Genomic DNA, 24,484 nt, shown 5'->3' on the forward strand with positions numbered 1-24,484 from the left:
AGCGACTATCCTGATGTCCTGGTAGACACTCGGCTTGCGGGGAATCCTCGTCTTTGATGCACAATTAGAAAACACTTAATGTCCAGTCGGTGTCGCCTGCCGTTGGGTGAAGGAAGGGGGGGTTCTCTCAAAAATAAATTTAACACAGAAATACGCGATTTTAGAGTAATTAGAGATGAATACTGAATAACTAGATTAGAGGTTCTCAAAGTGAGGTCCAGGTCCATGGGAGGGATCTGGGCAGTCCCCATAGAAAATTCAAAGTTAACAGGACCAAATCATCAGTTTCTTATTTATTTATTTAACCTTTATTTAGCCAGATAAAACATTGATCTGGTCCAAGAGGCCCCAACAGGAGTACAAATATACATATATACACATATACATACATATACATACATACAGTACTACATACTAAATACAGACAATAATATTCCCTCCAGTGCCTCTAGTGCTTTCTGAAAGATGCAGTCTTCAGAAAAGTGAGACTTTTGATGGTTTGTAACGACGACACGTACGTGGAATAAACACATGGTGTCTATGAGTCTACGAGGCTCTCACTTTTACTGGCGGAGAACAATGGAGACGAGACGGGGTCTCGTGGCCCGATTGGAAAAACTTCCCTCGAGGATCTGAGGGACAGAGAGGGTTAGTAGGAGGAGAGGAGGCAGGCTGAGGGGTGAGAGGGTTGGTAGAAGGAGAGGAGGCAGGCTGAGGGGTGAGAGGGTTGGTAGGAGGAGAGGAGGCAGGCTGAGGAGTGAGAGGGTTAGTAGAGGGAGAGGAGGCAGGCTGAGGGGTGAGAGGGTTGGTAGAGGGAGAGGAGGCAGGCTGAGGGGTGAGAGGGTTGGTAGGAGGAGAGGAGGCAGGCTGAGGGGTGAGAGGGTTGGTAGAGGGAGAGGAGGCAGGCTGAGGGGTGAGAGGGTTGGTAGAGGGAGAGGAGGCAGGCTGAGGGGTGAGAGGGTTGGTAGAGGGAGAGGAGGCAGGCTGAGGGGTGAGAGGGTTGGTAGGAGGAGAGGAGGCAGGCTGAGGGGTGAGAGGGTTAGTAGAGGGAGAGGAGGCAGGCTGAGGGGTGAGAGGGTTGGTAGAGGGAGAGGAGGCAGGCTGAGGGGTGAGAGGGTTGGTAGGAGGAGAGGAGGCAGGCTGAGGGGTGAGAGGGTTGGTAGAGGGAGAGGAGGCAGGCTGAGGGGTGAGAGGGTTGGTATGAGGAGAGGAGGCAGGCTGAGGAGTGAGAGGGTTGGTAGAAGGAGAGGAGGCAGGCTGAGGGGTGAGAGGGTTGGTAGGAGGAGAGGAGGCAGGCTGAGGGGTGAGAGGGTTGGTAGAGGGAGAGGAGGCAGGCTGAGGTATAACTGAGGGAGAGGAGGTCAGTGAGATATGGGGGGGGGAGTAGTTGGTGAAGGGCTTCGTAGGTGTCCAGGATGTTGTAGTTGATCTGGTTGGAGACAGGAAGCCTGCAGTGGTCTTTTAGAACTGGGGTGATGTGGTGCCAGGATTAGGTGTGAGTTAGAGGTCTGGAAGATGCACTCTGAGAGAGAGAGAGAGAGAGAGAGAGAGAGGCAAACAATAGAATGCCAGAGAGACACAGATTCATGTGTCAACAACTCATTGTAAACATACAATGTGTACCGTGTTTGTAACTGAGGGGTACAATTCCCTGACTGTATTGATAAGTATGGTATCATTAAACCACTACCGATTATGTACTTTAACTACTGGCCACACAGTACATGATATAGATATGATGAACACTTTCCCACCATGAAACGAAGTCCACACAAATGTATAAATCGAATATTTTATATAGCAAAGGGTATATACAACGTTCACTTAATGACATTTATGATTTGAATGCACTTGTAAGGCAAATGAGTATTCGTAGGCAAATCAACATTGAATGTCCAATCTCTGGTTACGCAGGAAGCAAGTGTACAACCTGGTTCTTTAGGGAACTATAGCGATGGTACTTAAATGATTATAGCTGGATATACTAAAAGGGGGTCCCGCTGGTTGTAAGTCAGTAGGGGGGGGGGTTAGGAGAGCCGCTGGCGATATCCCATCTGGCCAACGATTTCTTGGGAGAATTCAGAGTGCTGAACACGGTGCCCACAGAACCTCGGTCCACAGATGAATACAGCTGGGCCCTCTTGTAGACGGTAGCTGCCGGTCCACAACGAAGAGACGTGAGGCGACCTCACTCGGGGTAGAGCGCCGTCTCACCTGGACTCCTCTCGGGGGGTAGTTCCAACACTCACCAGTGTTGGCTGTTATCCATGGCATAAATCAAAGCACCCAAAGCAAGTAGATAATCCAAGCCGTGTAGGGCTCGCCGTCGTCCGGGTAAGGTAATCCAATGTGCAGGTCCACTCGTCCTGGCCCAGAACTCCTCGGATGAAAGCACCACACGTGGTCTGCCCAGCCTGGTTAAGACTCTAGATAACGCGAGGAACGATGGGGGTACTGCTCACTTTATAACTCTAACCGAACGATGCACCATACATAATAGACTATTATTAACTTAATAGAAATACGTCCCACTCGACGGTATAGTGCCAAACTATGACAATTCAACTATTAATCCACACGATGTCTCAATGCCATTCTGAGGCCAAGTTGACCATACTGCACCACACATGTATCGTGGGTGAGGCTTAACGTCTTGCCACTAGGTTGTAGGGTAAAGAACTAAGGGCTAAGGGACTAAAAGACAATTCTACTTTACTTGCGCCATATATATATGCGCTGTGAACAAATAGTACCATTCGTATTTCGGCAGACGTATTCCTACGCGGAACCGGGGCTAGTAACGACATGTTCGTCGGCACGATTGAACTTGAACCAAGGGGCTTGGCTGCTGGCGCCAGGTTCTTGTCCAATGAGAGAATGAAACTATTATGGGCTGTTAGTAGACTAAAGGGATATTCAGTGTATATGTACAAGGAATATACAAGGGATATCAAACGATATACAAATACTATTAAATATATATCCATAAATAAATATATATATTCGGTTTAATCTGATCCTTCACAACAGTGTTCAAATTTAAACTAGTTTCTCTTTCTTTTTTTTATCCACTTTTTCTCCCATTTTCAATTTTTCTCCCATCCCAATTTCGTATCGTCCAATTCAACCCTCCCCTGTCACGAACGCTGTTTCTTGCCTCCCACAAGCCGGCTGCAATGTGGACGTTGCACGTGTCCCCTCCGGTACTCGAGGTAGCAGCCATCGCATCTTTTCACCTGCACAGCGCGATCTTTCAGCGTCAGGGGTCTGCGCTTTGGAGGGACGCCGCCCCCGTCGCTTCCTGATTCTACTGCGCAGGCGCACCAACCGACCTGTAGGAGTCGCTGTCCACAATGTCTGATCCCCACCCATCAGTTTCCCACCCCCTAATACTGCCAAATATATTAGTACGGACGACCAGCCAAACTGAAAGCAATGTGGAGAGCTGGGCTCGAACCTAGCGTCTCCAGCATTGGTGGTGAGCGCCTTGCCCACTGCACCACCTAGTCGCCCAACTAGTTTCTCTTTCAAGCCTTCAACTCAACTGTAACCTGAACATATGGTGTGAAAATAATGTGCTTTCTATTATGCTTGAGACCAATTCTCTACCGCAATGTAAGCAGTCTGTTTAATAAATAATTGCCAAGTCTTCCAAACCAGCCTCTGCGGTAACTGGCACGATCGTGAAGTTGTCCCTGAAAAAGTAAACTCAAGAGCAAGAGCGGCCGCCAGGTAATCGGAAGGTTCCCGGTTCGATTCCAACTCCTCCCCGCAGCGCGTCAAAGTGTCCTCGAGCAAGACACTTAAAGGAACACGCCAACTTTTTGGGAACCTACTTCCAGTGAATGACGCTAAGCTAGGCTAACTGTGTGGGTCTTCCTACTCCTACTGCATGCACAGAAGAAGAGGGGAGGATGCGACCCTCTTTGCGCCGCCCCTGTGCCTCAAATAGATCCGCTATCAGCTCTATCTTTAATCTTTCAAAATGTTCAGTTGCTATCGCTATCAGCTCTATCTTTAATTTTTCTAAATGTTCAGTTGCTATTGCATGCACTCATCTGTGTTTCACTACACACATGAGTGCATGCTTACCAACTGTCAGTCTGCAACACTACTATCACCGACATCTAAGAAGGGAGATCCCCCCTTGAATGGCCCTTCTAAGGTTTCTCTCCTCCACACTGCCTGTGGTGCATTTCTTCCTATTGTTAGGTTTTAGTGAGTTTTTCCTTACCTTCGCGTGGGGTATGTCTGGGGGTGTTTGCATTCATTCATTTATTTTGCATTTATTTTAAATTTGTTGGACCTTATGGTGTTCTTGTTTTGTTCTTGACTTATTGTTATGTTTCTTCTTGACTTGTTTAAAGAAGACGTGTCCGGCCCATGCGGACATTAACGTGTGTTGTCGGGCCTTACAAATACATTTGATTTGATTTGGTGTGGCAGGTCTTGGAAGTTGTACAAAATTGCATACCTTTCACCTTGGCATGTTTCTCGTCTTCTTCTTTTCTTCTCTTTTTATACTGGATGGCCGGATGGCTTTTGCCTCTTCATAGTTCTCTAACGTTAGTCTTTCTTTCCTCAACGTTCAATTCTATAAACACTTGACCGATACCCATCAATGCACAGCGCTCTAGCATGTTCTGACTGTGAACACCTAAAGCTGAGGCTCAGACCGACCGACCGTTTTAGATTTTTAGGCAACTGCCTATATCGCCTGTAGGAAGCTCCGCCCTCACACACCTTATTGTCTAATGTAACCAGGTCTTTACTGCCCTGCTCAAAGGGATTCCCATTGCTCAGCAACACCTCCATCAGGTCTTTGGCATGGCGTTGACATTGGTGCTGAGATGCAGATCCTTTCTTGTGATGAGGACGTTCTTCACAATCATCGTTTGTTCTTCACAATCAACTGTTGTTTACAGTTCTCATATCTAACTCTAGTTCTCCACATATTTATTGTCTCATTGTGTGAAATATCATATAAGATATGCTCCAATCATGTTTATTTTATTTGTATTCAATTAGTCATTCATGAAAACCTAGGTACAGGCACCAACATCACCATTCTAGGTTTAATAGAATAAAAGTTATGAAGCGTAATTCGAAATAAATACAGAAATTGCAGCCATCTTTGATTTTTTCCATACCAGAATATTCAAAACATCAATATTTGAACTCAAGTTGATTCCTCACACAGTATTAACTTAAAATAGCAATACAACATTATATTAGACAGCAATTGTGTGAACTCAAGCCAAAATTGTTCTATAGATCCTTATCTTCAAATTAGAAGTGGAAACGAAATCGCATATACATTTTAAATGACTGAGTGTCCAGGCACCCCACTATCAGAAAAGTGTGTGGTTTTCTGGTCAGCAGGAGATGTGCATCTCTGGCAGCTTATGGTCAGTGGCATTGTTCGTCAAATAGTGTTGAACTTGAGTGTTACACCCTGAGTGCATAGTAAAATAGACATATTAGCATGGTAGGTAGTAGTATACGGATAGTAACATAGTACATAGTAGTAAGGTACTAGTAAAAGACAGTTATTTATATATATATTATATTGTAGAAATCATCGGAATAGAGAAACGCACAATTTCTATCAGTTTACAACACAAAGCCGTGTGTCATTTATTTCGCAGTAGCACAAGTGACAGCTGTCAGAACTATGCCGTGCTAGCTTCTGACAGCTCGTAGTAATCAAACATTTATCAATGAAACCCCACACAGGGCGTCTCCTCTCAGCCCAACCCAAAACCAACCTCCTTAAAGTGACAGTGCCCCATCAACACATCAAAACAATACCATGGGGAATTATGTCTCTATAGAACCCACTGCAATATAAATATTATATTTATTAAGAAGGTTATTTATTTATTTATTTGCATCTCAGATATTGATTGAAGAGGTGTGTTTCTATATGGGTGACATGTCCCCATACACAGGGCATACAAGGGCATTTGCATGCAGTCACCAGCTCTCCACCCAATCCAATTCCTATATGGGAGATTTCCCACGACCTGTTAAGACGGCACTCTCTTACTGTGACGTACGTGGGTTGGTCATTATCATTATTACTGTATTTGGAAGACCATGTGAACATCAGATTAGTATCATTTGTATGTGTGTGTGTGTGTGTGAACATGAGAGCTAATGATATCTCTTCTTCTCTTCCTGTCAGGTGCTGCCCGTCCCTATACTGAAGGGTGCTGATTGCCTAATGAGGGACAGCTGATGGCAATCACATCAAGAGGGACGGGTGCACAAGTAGCTGATAGCAACACACGTCGGCGCGCCTCACTGTGTCATTTTGCCAGTGACCAAGTGGAGTGAGGTTGCCTCTGGTTGTGTAGTTATTATTATTTTGCTGGTTTATGCCAATTGCCACTGTGTATGGACTTTTGATTATGTGCTGCCTGCGTGGACCAAACCCTGTGGGGGGTATGTATATTGTTGGCCATTTTAGATTCATCCTACACTGTAAGCTACATGGTTAGAGTGGTGTTCCTTCGTTCCCAGATTGCCAACCACGTGGCATGTGGTTGTGTGGTTAGGGTTTGCCTTGTTTATTATTGTTTTCACCTTGTTTGTTCTCCCCTTACCCTTTCCCTTTGTGTGTGTTGTGGGTTGAAATCCCCACTGACAACATCCCTTTTCCCTTTGGGAAAAGGCCGTGAGTTGGAAGCCCCACATTACAATAAACATAATTTACCATTTGAAAAACGTCTTTGTTTACTATCTGCCTACACGGGACTGTTTTGAAAAGCAATTTTCTACTGAGAGGGTTGTTTCTGCTCATGTACCACCTGCCCAGTTACTATCCTGTATGGTCGTTAGACCTCTGTACATGACACTTACGTTAAGACAGCACTCTCTAACGCCACCATCGCCAAAACACCAAAAGAGCATCAAATCACTGACCTCTAGGACCATCATTCAGGTCATAGTACCAGTTAGATTAGATTATTATGTCATCATACAGCATAAGTACATTACAATGAAAATAAGTGGGGCATCCAACCCGAGTGCAAATGTAACAGTAAAGTGCAATAGTAATTAATATAGTGATTAAGCTGGGTATAAGATATATACATTTGTTCTACTGAGTATAATGCTAATCACATGTATGAGTTGTAATATATTTAAATGTTTAAAAAATGTTCTTATGTACCCCAGTTGTTATTGCATGCACATATTTGTGTTTTATTACACGTATATGTACATACATACCAACTATTTGCCTGTTTTTATTCTCCACCCATCCATAGCAACACTATTATCACCGACATCCAAGAAGGGGGATCCCCCCTTGAACGGCCCTTCTAAGGTTTCTATCCTCCACATCGCCTGTGGTGCTTTTTTCCTATTGCTAGGTTTTTCCTTACCTTCGCTGGGGTATGTCTGAGAGTGTTGCATTTATTACTTTACATTTATTTTGGATTTCATGGTGGGTTTTTTGTTCTTGATTTATTGGGATGTTTCTTCTTGAATAGTTTAAAGAAGACTTGTCCGGCCCATGGGGACATTAACTTGTGATTTCGGGCTTTACAAATCAATTTGATTTGATTTAATATGCATTTATATGTTCAGTGATACAGGTATAAAGACACTATGGTCAGGCACTCTACTACTGGCCGCTGAGCACTGGAGCGGTTAAAGCTGAGGTGCCTTGCTCAAGGGCACAGCGAGCAGGCATGGTACACAAACTAAAAACAGATATTACATTACATTACACAAACTAAAAACAGATATTACATTACATTACACAAACTAAAAACAGATATTACATTACATTACACAAACTAAAAACCGATATTGTCTGAATTATTTGAAGAAAGAAATGCACCACCTTTGGCTGATAGTAATTTATTAATTTCTTAGGATTTCTTTTGGTCTAATAAATGTGTAAGGTTCTTAGATGGATCTCCTGCTGCCTCCTCCTCCTCTTCCTCCTCCTCCTCCTCCTCCTGCTCCTCTTCCTCCTCCTGCTCCTCCTCCTCCTCCTCCTCCTCCTCCTCCTCCTCCTCCTCCACGTGGAGCAGCGTACTGGCTCATATTAAATGGCAGGCCATGCATTATGCAGCAGCTTTGGCCATCGCGCGGGATCTTCATGTCCTCGGCTACAGTCCACTTGTCGCTGCTCTGGTCGTAGTGCTCCACGTTGGAGATGGGGTTGAAGTCATCAGTGTAGCCTCCGACCTCGAAGAGCAGGTCGTCCAGCACCGCGATGCCAAAGCTGCTGCGGGGGGTGAGCATGTTGGGCAGGGCGCTCCAGGAGTCAGTCAAGGGGCTGTAGGCCTCCGCGCTACACAGGTAGTTTACACCGTCCCCCCCTCCCACCTGAGGACAGAACACATGAGAGGAATGTTTTAGTGTGTGGCTCAGGCAGGCAGACACTGTATTAATCCATTTAAGGAAATGAGGGCATCACAGCAGCATTGCAAGTCAAATGATACATATCTATAGAAATATCTAGTATAAAGCATTTGTCTCTGTGTGCACCGACTGCATAGACATGTCCTCCGTATGCAGCGACTCCCAGTCCGTAACGCCTGCTGCTCATGGGGGCGATCAGAGTCCACTGATCGGGGTCTGGGCTGTAGCACTCAGCTGTGAACAGATGCCCCGTCCTGTTGCAGCCACCACAGATGTAAACCTGTAATAAAAAATAATATTCTAATTTAGTTTATATATTCCATTTGATTTCATTCTACTTTAATTGTCTGTTAATGTTGATGCACCAAAGGACCCAGACACATCTTTTGTATGTGCAAGCTTACTTATATAAATAAATAAAGACATTTATGATTTCTGATCTAACGTTCCTTGTGTTCATCTAGCACCTTGTGTCCCTCAGTTCCACCCACCTTGCCCTGGAGGGCTGCTGCCCCGGCGACGCTCCTGTGCTCCAGCATGGGTGAGACCACTGTCCACTGGTTGGTTTCAGGCTCGTAGCGCTCGGCGGTGTTCAGTCGCACGCGTCCGTCGTGCCCTCCCATGGCGTAGATACAGCCGTCCAACACGACCACGCTGAGGTGACTGCGGCGTGAGTGCATGGGAGCCGCCTGCAGCCAGCTGCGAGTGACAGGGTTGAACCTGCACACACTGCTGAGACGCTCTACGCCGTCCCGGCCGCGGACGCAGTAGACCAGACCGTGGAGATAAGCGGTGCCATGGCACCACCAGGGACTCTCCCCCTCAACGCTCACGTCCATCCATCAACCGGCTCGGATATTGTAAGCCTCCATAGTCAGGATGCCGCCACCGCAGCCTCCGATGGCCAATAGGACCTCCTGGGGCAGGCGTGGACGCATCAGGGGGTTTGGGAGCCTGTCGGAGCCAGGGGGGTTCAGGACGCTGAGGATGAGGGGCCTGCAGTCGTGGCTGTCCCTCACCACAGGGTTGTTCTGGATGTTGTTCCTGAAGTAGTCAGGCCTCATCAAGCCCATGCGAACCTGGGAAGAGACAAGCAGACAGCGGGTACAACTTAGACATCGGTTGTAGACGGTTTCTGTTGCTAGGGAACAGTTTGGACCCAAATGTTTGAGAACCACTGTACTAGGGAACCTAGTGTTGTTTTAATTTAATGCACAGTAATAATTTTTTTTTAATTTTTTTTTAAACACACATATAAACAAACATGACAACACACGATAAGATACACAAGCATTAATATACAGTGTATATCCAACGAAATTACCATTTATACCAATGTCTTATACAGGATATACCCCTAATACCTGTTATCTAAAAACCTACACACATATGCTCCAGCTCGAACCCCCCCCCTCCTGGACCCCTCCATTATCCCTCGCTCCTAACCAGACACTACCATTATAAGCTAGCTTTTATTCTCTCCACCACTTCTAACCACATTGACATTTTGGATTCATTGAGACCCAGAATTCTTGCTGTAGATATTTCTTGATAAATCACATCGAGATATGTAAGAAACCAAACTTTCCGGCACATTTCTTCCGGTTGAAACCAGCGTGATGCGATCAGCTTTCTAGCTACTGTGATACCCGATAAAACCAATCTCTTTAGCTGTGGATTTACTGCAAACTCAAAAACATCATTCAATAGTAATACAGAGGGGTGTACAGGTATATTCCAAGATACGATTTTTTTTTTTTTTTTTTTTTTTTTTTTTTTTTTTCCCTCCATTTTCCTCCGATTTTCTCCCATCCCAATGTTAGTCGTATGCCAATTCCCAGTCCCTTCCTGGTCGCTGCGCTTTACCCCCCACAGTCAGATCATTTGGGAGAGTGGAGGCTACCACGTGCTTCCTCCGACACACATCCAGCCAATCACCGCTTCTTTTCACCTGGCAGCGCGGATTCTCATTGAGAGGGCGTAGCGTGTGGGAGGACCACACTATCCCCCTCACGTCCAATCCGCGCTTAGCAGGCGCCCCGACCGAACTGTAGGAGTCGCTGTTTACAACGACCCGGACCCACCCCGCCAGCTTCTCCCACCCTCTGATACAGCCAATTGTATCAGTGCAGACGGCCAGCCAAGCTGGTGACAACCCCGGAGCTGTGAGCTGGATTCGAACAGGCGAACCAAGCTCACAGCTCCGGGGCTGGTGACGAACGCAATCTCCGCTCGACCACCCAAGATACGAGTTTTGATAATTGTTGGGTCACTTCTTTCCAGAATATCTTAACTGGTGGGCAGTCCCAATACATGTGCATACATGTCCCTTCGTCCCCATTTGTACATTAGGAGCATTTGGAGTCTTGTTTAAGACCCATTCTGTTCAGTCTTATAGGAGTCAAGTATGTCCTGTGAATATAGTTAAGATTGATTTGTTGATGGTCCGGGTTCCTTGATGTAAGTCGGACATTTGCCCAGGCTCCTTGCCAATCAAAATCACTTTCCAGGTCTGGTATATCCCTCCTCCAGACAGAGTCTAGTTGGAGGGTTTCATACGAGGACGTTAGTAATTGATGATAAAAATCTGAAACAAAACCTCTCGATGTCTCTCTTTCATAGAAGAATTTGTGGTATCTGTGGTGTTCAATTGGTATGTCTAATGGAACACCGTGAGACTTCAAACATAGCCGTAACTGTATGTAAAAAAGCCATGTGGACTTGGTGAGATTACATTTTTTGCATATTTCTCCATAACTACAAAAACCCTGTTTGTTAAAAACATCCCCTAATGAGTGTATGCCTTGCTCTTCCCATATAGGGAATCTTATAGGTCGTTTTTCAATTAAGAGTGCATTGTTATTGAATAAGGGAGTATGATTGTGCCATTTATGTGGGTTAGGATATTTTTTGTGTGTTTCACGCCATATCCGGATCGCATGAGTAATTATGGGGCCAAATTTTCGTTCAGTGCTTGATTGGTAGTTTAGTGTATGCTATGTCCTTCAGTCTATGTGGGGCTACTATGTTTTCTTCTAATTTTCTCCAGGATACTAATGCTTGGGGATCAAACCATGTTGTCAATGGTCTTAATGTGTACGCCTTAAAATAGTGGAAAAAATCTGGAAATGCCATGCCACCGTCTGCTTCATTTCTCTGTATGGTGGATATTTTTATACGTGGTGGTTTGTTATTCCAAATAAATTTGTATGTGGAGGAGTGTAATCTTTTCCAGTAACCCTCTGGAGGGGGTAACGGTAGCATTGAACTGAAGAAGTTGATTCTAGGTAGTACATCCATCTTAACTATTGATATCCGTGCCTGTACTGAGTTTTTAAGTTTTGCCCACCTATCAAGGTCGTCTTTGATTTTGTTTTGGATTTTTGTGTAATTGTGCTTCACCGTTTGTCTTATGGTGGGGAATATTTCCACTCCGAAGCATCTAAAATGTTTTACCATAGGTATCTCTCCTGGGAGGGTTATATCTTTTTTTGCAGGGGTGTTAAGTGGAAGGAAAGCCGACTTCGGCCAATTTATCTTGAATCCCGATAAATCACCAAAGTTCTCAATGCAATGCAATGTGGTGTTGGGGTTTTGCATGAACAATATTACGTCGTCCGCATATAAACTAATTTTATGTTGTGTGCCCTTGATTACGATTGGTTCTATGGATTGGGATTGTCTTATATATTGTGCTAAAGGCTCTAATGATAGATCGAATAGTCCGGGACTAAGAGGGCAACCCTGTCTGGCTGAGCGTGATACCGGAAAGATTTTGGAGATGATTGTACCTGTTGTAATCATGGCCGATGGGTCTTTGTATAATACTTTAATCATATCAATGAATCCTTTTCCTAACCCCATCCTTTCTAATACTGCCCATAGATACGACCATTCCAGCCTGTCAAAGGCTTTCATAGTATCCAGGGACAGCATCGCCTTAGGTATGGTGTCGTCCTTGTCGGCATCTAGTACGTGTTCGTCTTATGTTATCAGTGATCAGGCGGCCTCTTATGAAGCCAGTTTGGTCCGGATGAACTAAAGACGTCATATGCTTTTGTAATCTGATGGCTAATACCTTAGAGTACAGTTTGATATCGGTTCCGAGGAGGCTTAAGGGTCTGTAACTACCGCACTCGGTGGGGTCTTTGTCTTTTTTGAGAAGGACTGTTATGAGTGCAATATTGTCGTTTTTATGGAAGTTCCCCTCCTTGACTGAGTATAAGATCATATTTAGTAATAAGGGTCCAATTATGTCCCAACAAGGTACATTTTTTTACAAGAAAGGATTTTTTTTTATTTTTTTTTTATAAATGTTTTTCTTTTCTTTTCTTTTCTTTTCATACATAAAACAGAACATAACAGTACAACAATAATAATAATAATAATAATAATAATAATAATAATAATAATAATAATAATAATAATAATAATAATAATAATAATAATAATAATAACAATGACAACAGGGACGACAACAATAATAACAGTAATGTAACTGAGGGGTACAATTCCCTGACTGTATTGAATAAGTATGGTATCATTAAACCACTACTGTCTTATGTACATTACTACTGGCCATACAGTACACAGGTGAGATGAACATCTCCACAATGACACGGTTCCACAACAAATATTGGTTAGAATAATATTTATTAGCAGCACGAAGATTATCTTACATTACTTGAGAATTAGAGTCGCGCTTGTAAGGCGAAGAATGTGCATGAATAGGTCAAGAGCGTAAGTCCATGAGCATATTACGCAGGAGATAATGAATACCACCTGTATCATAAGAATTATATATATGGTACACTAGTAGGGCAGCGGGAGATACTAGTAGGGTCCCTCCGGTTGTAGGCCAGCAGGGGGGAGGATTTGTCGGTAACGAAAGTCTGGGTCAACGAAGAATAGGGAGACTCCAGGTACAGGAGACAGTGCAATAATCTCTTGATCCGCAGACGAACAACAGCTATTCTCCGGTATGCAGTGCAGCATGGAGGAAAGCTAGCCAGCCTCAGGCGTCCTAGAGGCGGGCTCGACGATGCTCCTCACAGGGTAAATCCCACACAGTTGTGGGTGTAGACGATTCTCCGCTCCATCAGATACAGGACCAAAGCAAATATAATCCAGCCGAAAAGGGCTCTGTAGTCGTCGGGTAGGTTATCCAGTGTACATATCCACACGGTCCTCGTCTAGGGCTCCTCGGATGACGGCACCAGGTTAAGCCGCCCAGCCTGGATAAGCACACTAGCTCGGTACGAGGAAGCGTTGGTAATGCTGGTCACTGTGGAACGGTAGCCGCACGATACACTATACATAAATAGACTATTACTTAAATAATAGAATAGGTCGAACTCGACGATACAGCGTTAAACTCTGACACTTCAGCTATCAATTTGCACGCGGTCTCAAGGCTCTATTTTGGGGCAAAACGGGCCCGCTTCACAGCACGTTGTATCGTGGTGTGAGGCTTCAACTTATTGGGTAACTCTACTTCTGTATTCACCTGCGCCGTATTTATACGTTAGGTGAACAAACTAGTACCAGCCTTATTCCTGTCTCGTATTCTTGCGCAGAGCCGGTCATGTCCAGGCAAGCCTTGGCGGTGACTTTGAACTAGACATTGGGGGGTATGGCCGTGGCGCCTAGGGGATCGCTTCCAATAGGAGAACGAAATATTATGGTCTGTACTAGGTAAAGGGATATTCCGTGTATATGTACAAAGAATACACAAGGGATATCAGACGATATACAAATACTATGCAATATATATCAAGTAATAAATATATATATATTCGGTTTAATCTGATCCTTCGTAACATGCATCATAATGACCTTGACAAGAGACAGACAAACAAGAAAAAGTAAAATAAAATAGTAAAATAGTACCGCAGTATATCCACAGTCACGGGTACAAGTAGTGACGTGGCTGTGGATGGTAAGCGGTACTGCAAGTAAACTCACTCCCCAGAGGCATCCAGACCCGGAAGCAAGTAGTGAATTCACTTCTTGCTTAGTGGTCTGTGATGCCGCCCGCGACGCGGGCGTCCGGGGTTCAACTCCCACTCAGGGCGATCCCTTAACAGGGGTCGAATCGACAAAAAAACACAACGCAGACAAGATCAGACCGGCTACACTAGCAACCATGTTTGTGTATCCGTAATACAATTAGTTACCTTGGGCAGCAGCAAAGGGATGTGTGTTTTACGCTCCTCACGGGAGTGGTCAATCCAACGGAGGACGGCCTCGAACACCGTCTCCTCGCTCTTCACGTTCAGATCATCCCTCTCGATGATGTCCACCAGTTGCTGCGGGGACAGCTCCACAAGCTCCTGTGAGACGTGCAACATCTCCTCAAAGTGGCACACGATGCAGAGATGGGCCTTGCGCCTCAGGTCAGGGCAGCAGTAGATGTCCGTGAACCTCCAGATACCGACACAGTCCAGAGACAGCTGGCCTTCTAGGAAGTCAGAGCACGCTCCTACTATGCCAGTGACGAGAAACTGGTCTGCAGCCGCCAGAAGCTCTTCCACATTCTCTGCTGTCACCACCACAAAGCGTGTGTAGGAGTACTCTATGATGAGCTGCATCATACCCGGGGACACCCCAGGGATAGTGTAGACTGCTTTCTCTGAGTCGCTCCAGCGAGTGAAGAAGGCTCTGTGGGACGCAGAGTATAGAGATATCTGATGAGTAAACAGTAAGCAACATTCTGTCCTGTGTAGTAATTAAGGCTGACCCCTATTAGTCGTCGACTAATTGGTCGAAAGGAGCCGTAGTCGACTGCCAACCTCTTAGAAGCGTAGCTAACTCTAATGGCACGCATATCAGAGGCCAACTGCCTAAGAAAACAGGCACAGAGGCACTGAAAGAGGATTTCACCCATCTAATGAACACACTAGACTAGACAAATATCAAGATGTATCCATCAGTGGACCAATTGCATGCTTTTGCAGAGGACAACAAGCCTTCAGTCGACTCCTTCAGACATTAAGCACCCCCCACAGCCCAAATGGAATGATAAAATAAAAAAAAAATATATATTATACTTTTATTTTTTATTTATCTTTTGTCGATGGCAAATTTTGGCCAATCATAGTCGACTATCCAAATCCTTAGTCGGGGACAGCCCTAGTAGTAATATATTTTCACTGTAGAAGTATAGGGTCTTAGCACAGTAGAAGTATAGTATCTGTTTACAGTAGAAGTACAGTATAGTATCTGTTTACAGTAGAAGTACAGTATATTATCTGTTTACAGTAGAAGTGCAGTATAGTATCTTTTTACAGTAGAAGTGCAGTATAGTATCTGTTTACAGTAGAAGTACAGTATAGTATTGGTTTACAGTAGAAGTACAGTATATGTGTACAGTAGAAGTACAGTATAGTATATTTTTTACATTCAAAGTACAGTATATTATCTGTTTACAGTATAAGTACAGTATAGTATCTGTTTACAGTAGACATACAGTATAGTATCTGTGTACAGTAGAAGTACAGTATATTATCTGTTTACAGTAGAAGTACAGTACAGTATCTGTTTACAGTATAAGTACAGTATCTGTTTACAGTAGAAGTACAGTATAGTATATTTTTACATTCGAAGTACAGTATAGTATATTTTTACAGTAGACATACAGTATAGTATTTGTTTACAGTAGAAGTATAGTATCTGTTTACAGTAAAAGTACAGTATGGTATCTGTTTACTAACCAAGCTAACCTGAACCAAGCTAACCTGAACCAAGCTAAACGTACCTGAAATAGTCACTGCAGTCACACAGGAGGGCCTTGTGGGCATTCAACTCAGTGCTGTTGACTTTAATAACCACATCACAGAGCCTTCCCTCCAGATGCAGCTCATTAAGGATTGTACGGGACATTGTTTCCTTTTCCATGTGGGGATTTTAAAATGGTATCTACAGAATATATTCAAGCTTACAGACAACTAGCCGGAAACAACAAGTGATATCTTCACTTGTCTTCTGAGATCTGATATCTTCTGAGATAATTGTTGAATATATACTGTACCAAATGTTCTAGAATGTTTGATTATGACATCATACTGTGACATCACAAATGTTCTAGAATGTGCTATTATGACATCATACTGTGACATCAGAAATGTTCTAGAATGTTTGATTATGACATCATACTGTGACCACAAATGTTCTAGAATGTTTGATTATGACATCATACTGTGACATCACAAATGTTCTAGAATGTTCTATTATGACATCATACTGTGACATCACAAATGGTCTAGAATGTGCTATTATGACATCATACTGTGACATCACAAATGTTCTAGAATGTTCTATTATGACATACTGTGACATCACTAGGGATGGGTATCGTTAGGATTTTATCGATACTACTACTCTTATCGATACTGCTTAACGGTTCGGTACTTTATCGATACTCTTATCGGTTCTTTTTGATTATTTTTTTTGCAAGAAAAAAAGACAATTAATTAAGAACAGAATCGACATTGCTTTATTATTTATACAACTTAATACTTTATAAATAAGTATTATAAATAAATATAATTTCTTCAGCAACAGCAGCAGCAATGTTCTTTTATATAACTTTATAAATAAATATAATAAATGAATATAATTTCTTCAGCAACAGCAGCAACAATGTTTTAAATGTGTCTGACTCTGAATTATAGACTTTTTATAATAAACAACAAATGCAAAAGGCTAACAGAAGTTCAAACAAACATGATTAAAGAACCTAGAAAATTATCCTAACAGTTCTTATGCAGAAAAATCAACATATCTGCCTTCTCCGGCAGGAGTCGGGATCTCTCCTGACTTATAGTGTCCCCGGCTGTAGAAAAGACCCTCTCACTGGGGGTGGAGGAGGCTTGGACACAGAGGTAGGTGGTTGCAAGCTGTGTCAGCAGGGGCAGAGTACCTCTCTTTTCCCACCACCACATAGCAGGGGCTTCTGACATGGGGATGGAAGGCAGACCTTTGTAGAGTTGGAGTTCGTGATCAACTCGCTCACTGACAGACAAGGTGTTCTGCTGCATGGTGGTCCTGAGCTCCATGTCTTCATCAGCAAACAGCTCCTCCAAGGCATTCCTTGGTTTGTAGAGTGGGGTGGCTGTCTCCTCCTCTCCTTCTTCTGACTCCTGTTGCTGCTGGTCTGTGTGGCCCTCCTCCTCTGTGTGGCCCTCCTCCTCTGTGTGCTCCTGGTCCTGCTCCTCTGTGTGGTCCTGCTCCTCTGTGTGGTCCTGCTCCTCTGTGTGGTCCTGCTCCTCTGTGTGGTCCTGCTCCTCTGTGTGGTCCTGCTCCTCTGTGTGGTCCTCCTCCTCTGTGTGGTCCTGCTCCTCTGTGTGGTCCTGCTCCTCTGTGTGGTCCTGCTCCTCCTCCTCTGTGTGGTCCTGCTCCTCTGTGTGGCCCTGCTCCTCTGTGTGGTCCTGCTCCTCTGTGTGGTCCTGCTCCTCTGTGTGGTCCTGCTCCTCTGTGTGGTCCTGCTCCTCTGTGTGGCCCTGCTCCTCTGTGTGCTCCTGGTCCTCCTCCTCTGTGTGGTCCTGCTCCTCTGTGTGGTCCTGCTCCTCTGTATGGTCCTGCTCCTCTGTATGGCCCTGCTCCTCTGTGTGGTCCTGCTCCTCTGTGTGGTCCTGCTCCTCTGTGTGGTCCTGCTCCTCTGTGTGGTCCTCCTCCTCTGTGTGGTCCTCTGTGTGGTCCTGCTCCTCTGTGTGGTCCTCCTCCTCTGTGTGCTCCTCTGTGTGGTCCTGCTCCTCTGTGTGGTCCTGCTCCTCTGTGTGGCCCTGCTCCTCTGTGTGCTCCTCTGTGTGGTCCTCCTCCTCTGTGTGGTCCTCTGTGTGGTCCTGCTCCTCTGTGTGGTCCTCCTCCTCTGTGTGCTCCTCTGTGTGGTCCTGCTCCTCTGTGTGCTCCTGCTCCTCTGTGTGGTCCTGCTCCTCTGTGTGGTCCTGCTCCTCTGTGTGGTCCTCCTCCTCTGTGTGGTCCTGCTCCTCTGTGTGGTCCTCCTCCTCTGTGTGGTCCTGCTCCTCTGTGTGGCCCTCCTCCTCTGTGTGGTCCTGCTCCTCTGTGTGGTCCTGCTCCTCTGTGTGGTCCTGCTCCTCTGTGTGGTCCTGCTCCTCTGTGTGGTCCTGCTCCTCTGTGTGGTCCTCCTCCTCTGTATGGTCCTGCTCCTCTGTGTGGTCCTCCTCCTCTGTGTGGTCCTCCTCCTCTGTGTGGTCCTGCTCCTCTGTGTGGCCCTGCTCCTCTGTGTGGCCCTGCTCCTCTGTGTGCTCCTCTGTGTGGTCCTGCTCCTCTGTGTGGTCCTGCTCCTCTGTGTGGTCCTGCTCCTCTGTGTGGTCCTCCTCCTCTGTGTGGTCCTGCTCCTCTGTGTGGTCCTGCTCCTCTGTGTGGTCCTCCTCCTCTGTGTGGTCCTGCTCCTCTGTGTGGTCCTGCTCCTCTGTGTGGTCCTGCTCCTCTGTGTGGTCCTGCTCCTCTGTGTGGTCCTGCTCCTCTGTGTGGTCCTGCTCCTCTGTGTGGTCCTGCTCCTCTGTGTGGTCCTGCTCCTCTGTGTGGTCCTGCTCCTCTGTGTGGTCCTGCTCCTCCTCCTCTGTGTGGTCCTGCTCCTCTGTGTGGTCCTGCTCCTCCTCCTCTGTGTGGTCCTGCTCCTCTGTGTGCTCCTCCTCCTCTGTGTGGTCCTGCTCCTCTGTGTGGTCCTGCTCCTCTGTGTGCTCCTCTGTGTGGTCCTGCTCCTCTGTGTGGTCCTGCTCCTCTGTGTGGTCCTCCTCCTCTGTGTGGTCCTCCTCCTCTGTGTGGTCCTGCTCCTCTGTGTGGTCCTGCTCCTCTGTGTGGTCCTGCTCCTCTGTGTGGTCCTGCTCCTCTGTGTGGTCCTGCTCCTCTGTGTGGTCCTGCTCCTCTGTGTGGTCCTGCTCCTCTGTGTGGTCCTGCTCCTCTGTGTGGTCCTGCTCCTCTGTGTGGTCCTGCTCCTCTGTGTGGTCCTGCTCCTCTGTGTGGTCCTGCTCCTCTGTGTGGTCCTGCTCCTCTGTGTGGTCCTCCTCCTCTGTGTGGTCCTGCTCCTCTGTGTGGTCCTGCTCCTCTGTGTGGTCCTGCTCCTCTGTGTGGTCCTGCTCCTCTGTGTGCTCCTCCTCCTCTGTGTGGTCCTGCTCCTCTGTGTGCTCCTGCTCCTCTGTGTGGTCCTGCTCCTCTGTGTGGTCCTGCTCCTCTGTGTGGTCCTGCTCCTCTGTGTGGTCCTCCTCCTCTGTGTGGTCCTGCTCCTCCTCCTCTGTGTGGTCCTGCTCCTCTGTGTGGTCCTGCTCCTCTGTGTGGTCCTCCTCCTCTGTGTGGTCCTGCTCCTCTGTGTGGTCCTGCTCCTCTGTGTGGTCCTCCTCCTCTGTGTGGTCCTGCTCCTCCTCCTCTGTGTGCTCCTCCTCCTCTGTGTGGTCCTGCTCCTCTGTGTGCTCCTCCTCCTCTGTGTGGTCCTGCTCCTCTGTGTGGTCCTGCTCCTCTGTGTGGTCCTGCTCCTCTGTGTGGTCCTGCTCCTCTGTGTGGTCCTGCTCCTCTGTGTGGTCCTGCTCCTCTGTGTGGTCCTGCTCCTCTGTGTGGTCCTCCTCCTCTGTGTGGTCCTGCTCCTCTGTGTGGTCCTGCTCCTCTGTGTGCTCCTCCTCCTCTGTGTGGTCCTGCTCCTCTGTGTGGTCCTGCTCCTCTGTGTGGTCCTGCTCCTCTGTGTGGTCCTCCTCCTCTGTGTGGTCCTGCTCCTCTGTGTGGTCCTGCTCCTCTGTGTGGTCCTGCTCCTCTGTGTGGTCCTGCTCCTCTGTGTGGTCCTGCTCCTCTGTGTGGTCCTGCTCCTCTGTGTGGTCCTGCTCCTCTGTGTGGTCCTGCTCCTCTGTGTGGTCCTGCTCCTCTGTGTGGTCCTGCTCCTCTGTGTGGTCCTCCTCCTCTGTGTGGTCCTGCTCCTCTGTGTGGTCCTGCTCCTCTGTGTGGTCCTGCTCCTCTGTGTGGTCCTGCTCCTCTGTGTGGTCCTGCTCCTCTGTGTGGTCCTCCTCCTCTGTGTGGTCCTGCTCCTCTGTGTGGTCCTGCTCCTCTGTGTGGTCCTGCTCCTCTGTGTGGTCCTGCTCCTCTGTGTGGTCCTGCTCCTCTGTGTGGTCCTGCTCCTCTGTGTGGTCCTGCTCCTCTGTGTGGTCCTGCTCCTCTGTGTGGTCCTGCTCCTCTGTGTGGTCCTGCTCCTCTGTGTGGTCCTGCTCCTCTGTGTGGTCCTGCTCCTCTGTGTGGTCCTGCTCCTCTGTGTGGTCCTGCTCCTCTGTGTGGTCCTCCTCCTCTGTGTGGTCCTGCTCCTCTGTGTGCTCCTGCTCCTCTGTGTGGTCCTGCTCCTCTGTGTGGTCCTGCTCCTCTGTGTGGTCCTGCTCCTCTGTGCGGTCCTCCTCCTCTGTGTGGTCCTGGTCCTGCTCCTCTGTGTGGTCCTGCTCCTCTGTGTGGTCCTGCTCCTCTGTGTGGTCCTCCTCCTCTGTGTGGTCCTGCTCCTCTGTGTGGTCCTGCTCCTCTGTGTGGTCCTCCTCCTCTGTGTGGTCCTCCTCCTCTGTGTGGTCCTGCTCCTCCTCCTCTGTGTGGTCCTGGTCCTGCTCCTCTGTGTGGTCCTGCTCCTCTGTGTGGTCCTGCTCCTCTGTGCGGTCCTGCTCCTCTGTGTGGCCCTGCTCCTCTGTGTGGTCCTGCTCCTGCTCCTCTGTGTGGTCCTGCTCCTCTGTGTGGTCCTGCTCCTCTGTGTGGTCCTGCTCCTCTGTGTGGTCCTGCTCCTCTGTGTGCTCCTGCTCCTCTGTGTGGTCCTGCTCCTCTGTGTGGTCCTGCTCCTCTGTATGGTCCTGCTCCTCTGTGTGGTCCTGCTCCTCTGTGTGGTCCTGCTCCTGCTCCTCTGTGTGGTCCTGCTCCTCTGTGTGGTCCTGCTCCTCTGTGTGGTCCTGCTCCTCTGTGCGGTCCTCCTCCTCTGTGTGGTCCTGGTCCTGCTCCTCTGTGTGGTCCTGCTCCTCTGTGTGGTCCTGCTCCTCTGTGTGGTCCTCCTCCTCTGTGTGGTCCTGCTCCTCTGTGTGGTCCTGCTCCTCTGTGTGGTCCTCCTCCTCTGTGTGGTCCTCCTCCTCTGTGTGGTCCTGCTCCTCCTCCTCTGTGTGGTCCTGGTCCTGCTCCTCTGTGTGGTCCTGCTCCTCTGTGTGGTCCTGCTCCTCTGTGCGGTCCTGCTCCTCTGTGTGGCCCTGCTCCTCTGTGTGGTCCTGCTCCTGCTCCTCTGTGTGGTCCTGCTCCTCTGTGTGGTCCTGCTCCTCTGTGTGGTCCTGCTCCTCTGTGTGGTCCTGCTCCTCTGTGTGCTCCTGCTCCTCTGTGTGGTCCTGCTCCTCTGTGTGGTCCTGCTCCTCTGTATGGTCCTGCTCCTCTGTGTGGTCCTGCTCCTCCTCCTCTGTGTGGTCCTGCTCCTCTGTGTGGTCCTCCTCCTCTGTGTGGTCCTGCTCCTCTGTGTGGTCCTGCTCCTCTGTATGGTCCTGCTCCTCTCTGTGGTCCTGCTCCTCTGTGTGGTCCTGCTCCTCTGTGTGGTCCTGCTCCTCTGTGTGGTCCTGCTCCTCTGTGTGGTCCTCCTCCTCTGTGTGGTCCTCCTCCTCTGTGTGGTCCTGCTCCTCTGTGTGGTCCTGGTCCTGCTCCTCTGTGTGGTCCTGCTCTTCTGTGTGGTCCTGCTCCTCTGTGTGGTCCTCCTCCTCTGTGTGGTCCTGCTCCTCTGTGTGGTCCTGGTCCTGCTCCTCTGTGTGGTCCTGCTCCTCTGTGTGGTCCTCCTCCTCTGTGTGGTCCTGCTCCTCTGTGTGGTCCTGCTCCTCTGTGTGGTCCTGCTCCTCTGTGTGCTCCTGCTCCTCTGTGTGGTCCTGCTCCTCTGTGTGGTCCTGCTCCTCTGTGTGGTCCTGCTCCTGCTCCTCTGTGTGGTCCTCCTCCTCTGTGTGGTCCTGCTCCTCTGTGTGGTCCTGCTCCTCTGTGTGGTCCTGCTCCTCTGTGTGGTCCTGCTCCTCTGTGTGGTCCTGCTCCTCTGTGTGGTCCTGCTCCTCTGTGTGGTCCTGCTCCTCTGTGTGGTCCTGCTCCTCTGTATGGTCCTGCTCCTCTCTGTGGTCCTGCTCCTCTGTGTGGTCCTGCTCCTCTGTGTGGTCCTGCTCCTCTGTGTGGTCCTGCTCCTCTGTGTGGTCCTGCTCCTCTGTGTGGTCCTGCTCCTCCTCCTCTGTGTGGTCCTCCTCCTCTGTGTGGTCCTGCTCCTCTGTGTGGTCCTGCTCCTCTGTGTGCTCCTCCTCCTCTGTGTGGTCCTGCTCCTCTGTGTGGTCCTGCTCCTCTGTGTGGCCCTGCTCCTCTGTGTGGTCCTCCTCCTCTGTGTGGTCCTGCTCCTCTGTGTGGTCCTGCTCCTCTGTGTGGTCCTCCTCCTCTGTGTGGTCCTGCTCCTCTGTGTGGTCCTGCTCCTCTGTGTGGTCCTGCTCCTCTGTGTGGTCCTGCTCCTCTGTGTGGTCCTGCTCCTCCTCCTCTGTGTGGTCCTCCTCCTCTGTGTGGTCCTGCTCCTCTGTGTGGTCCTGCTCCTCTGTGTGGTCCTGCTCCTCTGTGTGGTCCTGGTCCTGCTCCTCTGTGTGGTCCTCCTCCTCTGTGTGGTCCTGCTCCTCTGTGTGGTCCTGCTCCTCTGTGTGGTCCTGCTCCTCTGTGTGGTCCTGCTCCTCTGTGTGGTCCTGCTCCTCTGTGTGGTCCTCCTCCTCTGTGTGGTCCTGCTCCTCTGTGTGGTCCTGCTCCTCTGTGTGGTCCTGCTCCTCTGTGTGGTCCTGGTCCTGCTCCTCTGTGTGGTCCTGCTCCTCTGTGTGGTCCTGCTCCTCTGTGTGGTCCTGCTCCTCTGTGTGGTCCTGCTCCTCTGTGTGGTCCTGCTCCTCCTCTGTGTGGTCCTGCTCCTCTGTGTGGTCCTGCTCCTCTGTGTGGTCCTCCTCCTCTGTGTGGTCCTGCTCCTCTGTGTGGTCCTGCTCCTCTGTGTGCTCCTCCTCCTCTGTGTGGTCCTGCTCCTCTGTGTGGTCCTGCTCCTCTGTGTGGTCCTCCTCCTCTGTGTGGTCCTCCTCCTCTGTGTGGTCCTGCTCCTCTGTGTGGTCCTGCTCCTCTGTGTGGTCCTCCTCCTCTGTGTGGTCCTGCTCCTCTGTGTGGTCCTGCTCCTCCTCTGTGTGGTCCTCCTCCTCTGTGTGGTCCTGCTCCTCTGTGTGGTCCTGCTCCTCTGTGTGGTCCTGCTCCTCTGTGTGGTCCTGCTCCTCTGTGTGGTCCTCCTCCTCTGTGTGGTCCTGCTCCTCTGTGTGGTCCTGCTCCTCTGTGTGGTCCTGCTCCTCTGTGTGGTCCTCCTCCTCTGTGTGGTCCTCCTCCTCTGTGTGGTCCTGCTCCTCTGTGTGGTCCTGCTCCTCTGTGTGGTCCTGCTCCTCTGTGTGGTCCTGCTCCTCTGTGTGGTCCTGCTCCTCTGTGTGGTCCTGCTCCTCTGTGTGGTCCTGCTCCTCTGTGTGGTCCTCCTCCTCTGTGTGGTCCTGCTCCTCTGTGTGGTCCTGCTCCTCTGTGTGGTCCTGCTCCTCTGTGTGGTCCTGCTCCTCTGTGTGGTCCTGCTCCTCTGTGTGGTCCTGCTCCTCTGTGTGGTCCTGCTCCTCTGTGTGGTCCTCCTCCTCTGTGTGGTCCTGCTCCTCTGTGTGGTCCTGCTCCTCTGTGTGGTCCTGCTCCTCCTCCTCTGTGTGGTCCTGCTCCTCTGTGTGGCCCTGCTCCTCTGTGTGCTCCTGGTCCTCCTCCTCTGTGTGGTCCTGCTCCTCTGTGTGGTCCTGCTCCTCTGTGTGGTCCTGCTCCTCTGTGTGGTCCTGCTCCTCTGTGTGGTCCTGCTCCTCTGTGTGGTCCTCCTCCTCTGTGTGGTCCTCCTCCTCTGTGTGCTCCTGCTCCTCTGTGTGGTCCTGCTCCTCTGTGTGGTCCTGCTCCTCTGTGTGGTCCTGCTCCTCTGTGTGCTCCTGCTCCTCTGTGTGGTCCTCCTCCTCTGTGTGGTCCTGCTCCTCTGTGTGGTCCTGCTCCTGCTCCTCTGTGTGGTCCTGCTCCTCTGTGTGGTCCTGCTCCTCTGTGTGGTCCTGCTCCT

The sequence above is a fragment of the Notolepis coatsorum genome, assembly GCF_963971535.1.
Source record: "Notolepis coatsorum genome assembly, contig: SCAFFOLD_150, whole genome shotgun sequence".
In the NCBI taxonomy this organism is placed as follows: domain Eukaryota; kingdom Metazoa; phylum Chordata; class Actinopteri; order Aulopiformes; family Paralepididae; genus Notolepis; species Notolepis coatsorum.